The 2,952-nt window shown below is 43.9% G+C and overlaps 1 pseudogene; it reads right to left on the bottom strand.

Moving 5' to 3' along the window:
• Positions 1 to 1,782: 1,782 nt before the first annotated feature.
• Positions 1,783 to 2,348, bottom strand: LOC101285458 (ras-related C3 botulinum toxin substrate 1-like; annotated as a pseudogene).
• Positions 2,349 to 2,952: the final 604 nt, after the last annotated feature.

The raw sequence follows: 2,952 nt of genomic DNA, 5'->3' as shown, positions 1-2,952 counted from the left end.
TCTCATCCTTATTCTCCTCAGTGTGCACCATTGGGGGTGGCTGCAGTCATTGACTGCTAGATGGTAGGCATTCTTTGTTTCCATCCTGAGTTCCCTCAGGACTCACTGTCAGGGTGGCTGTAATGTGGTGGCTTGATGGCTGCAACATCCTTTGTTTATGATACAGCAGGCGGCATTCTTAGTTCACATCACCAATAGGAATTCACAGAAGGAAAGTGTGACCGCCAATCTGCATCATGCCCTTTAGAGGTACAAACTGTGTCCGAGGGGAACAGTGTCCTGAACATTTTCTTTTTACTTTCTTTCCCCCAGAAGAAAACAAAGACGGGCTTGCCTCCTAGTGCCTTCTCCTGGGCATATGTCCTTAAAATTGCTTTGGAAATACAAGATAGTCTTACGCGTTTGTGAGAGGTGGCCATAGCCGTAAACTCAGCAAACTAAGCTTCAGTAGTTCCACCAGATATACATATCTCTACTCAGCCTTCAAGACCTCTGTAATCTGACCTTATTTCCCAGCACCCCACCCCCCTCTCAGGTTGTCTCATCAATCACCCAAACACACCGAGTCAGAACCTGGGAACTCTGCCCAAATGGTCCCCTTCTTCTGGAAAGTCCTATTCCCCCCCCCACTCTTCTACACTTCCTTTAATCGCCCTTAATATTACAGAATATCTGTGTTCTAGAGAACACAATATCCATCAGTCACCCACTGTTTTCCAAACCCATCTTTCAAAGTGATGTTTAGGGAGAGTGATAATTGATCTATTCACCCATTTAACAATAGCTGCCATTACTGATTCTCAACCTCTACCAGCCATGTGTTAAATGCCTGCCTGCACTATCACGTTTCATCCTCACAACAACCCTTCAAGGTTCGCTGATCCTCATATGTTGTCCCTTTTATTGTTATGTAATATTATACATGGACTCAACTAATTTGTAGAAAAAGAAGAATAAACAAATGGTTTAAAATCAAACACAAATCATATTTTCCTCATGAGGTTAAAAATAACCAATCATCAGACCATGAATGAATCTCATAGATCATCTAGTCCATGGCTCTGAACACACACGTTCTGACTGATTAGTTTTTTTCTTCTTTTTTTAAGCTCCGAAGATTATTCTGATAATTAGCCAGGCTGTAAAGCAGTAACCCATTCCAATTATCTCATTTTATCAGAGATTGGAAGGAGAAAGATGGCGCTAACATTTACTGAATGCCTACCACACTGCTACCTGCTTACCAACCTTAGTTAACAAGGGGTGAACTGAAAGTAAGGATGTCAGGGAATTTGCCCAAAGAAAATGAGCTGGGTCATGGCAGACCCATGTTTCTTCTGTCCTAGCTTCAAAATCTTTCCTCTACCTAACTAAAACCAAACTATTTAATTAGCATAAGTCTTTTACATAGATGATCACATTTATTTTTTGTAAAAAAAGATATCACAAAATAAGTACTATTATTATTCCTATTTTATGCAAGTGAAGAAATTGAGGCCACTACACATGTAATTAGCCTAATGTCAGTTAGCTAGTACATGGTGAAGGTAGGGCTTGAATCCAGATTTTTTTTCCATTTTAGGGGTAAATTTTAATAGAGCATGCAAGTTTTAACTCTTAGACCTTAAACAAAACTTTAAAGTTCCTGCTTGTTTCAGAATGGTTTTATGGGGAACCTAATCTGTAACAAAAAGTTGGCATTCAGTGCAAAGGTGCCAACGTTTTTCAGCAAAGTGTACAAAAGTTCTCAGGGGCATGGGGCAAGGAGGTGCTCAGACATTTTCAACAGCAGGCGTTCTCCCTTCCTCTTGACGGGAGATGGGAGAGAACCACTGGAAGAGCTTCATCAAACACCATGTAGCAACCTTGCTGTGTCAGAGCCCAGCATTCTTGGTGTTGCACAGCACAGATTTCTTCAACCATGGCTACACATTGAGGAGACCTGATGGCAGTCAGCCTTTCCTTCAGTTTCAGTCATGTCTTTATCATCCCTAAGGTCAAGTTTAGCTCCCATTAGGACGAGGGGCGTGTTGAGACAACGGTGTCACACTTAAGGATGCCACTTCGCATGGACATTTTCACAAGATGCAGGACTCACAAGAGAAAAGCAAATTAAGAGTACGTCAGCTTGTGGAGAGGATAGGGATGTGATCTGCCATCATCTTCTTGTCCAGCTGCATCCATAAGCCCAGACTCACCAGTTTTCCATCTGCCATGACATGGGAAGAATAGTTGTCAAAGACGGTGGGGATCTCTTCTCCAGGAAATGCATTGCTGGCATCCCACATCAGTAGGCAAGTTTTACTTACAACTCCGTCTCCCACCACCACCCACTTGACAACCTCCATCTGGGCATCAGCGGTGGGGCACAGGGTGCCAGGGTCTCTGCCACCTTGCCCTCTACAACTGGAAGCTGAAGCCCAGCAGCGGCCACCACCCAAACCTCCAGAGTTTTTATTTCTCAGTCTTGTGCTTCACACTCACTGGCTTCCTTCGCTGAGTACAGATGTGCAGATCTCACGCTCTTTCCTATACCTGCCTTTGACATTTCATTGTGTTTTGCACCTATTGCAACTTTATATTGCAGTATCATGGCGTTAATTTTAAATCCCCACCAGTGCTGCAAGGTAGAGAGGAAAGTTCATGGTTCTGGAATCAGATGGGCCTGGCTTTTAATCCTCTCTCTTACCAGTTTTGAGATCTTGGGCAATGACAATAATTTCCAACATTCATTGAGAGCTTATATGTTCCAGTGATGCTGAGAGCTTAATATGCATTAATTCATTCACTCTTCAAGAAAGGAGGTAAGGCTTCCCTGGTGGCGCAGTGGCTGAGAATCTGCCTGCCAATGCAGGGGACACGGGTTCGAGCCCTGGTCTGGGAAGATCCCACATGCCGCAGAGCAACTAGGCCCGTGAGCCACAACTACTGAGCCTGCGCATCTGGAGCCTG

The sequence above is a fragment of the Orcinus orca genome, chromosome 6 (assembly GCF_937001465.1).
Source record: "Orcinus orca chromosome 6, mOrcOrc1.1, whole genome shotgun sequence".
Classification (NCBI taxonomy): Eukaryota; Metazoa; Chordata; class Mammalia; order Artiodactyla; family Delphinidae; genus Orcinus; species Orcinus orca.
The sequence above is the reverse complement of the archived record's forward strand: the minus strand, read 5'-3'. Positions and strand labels throughout refer to the sequence as shown.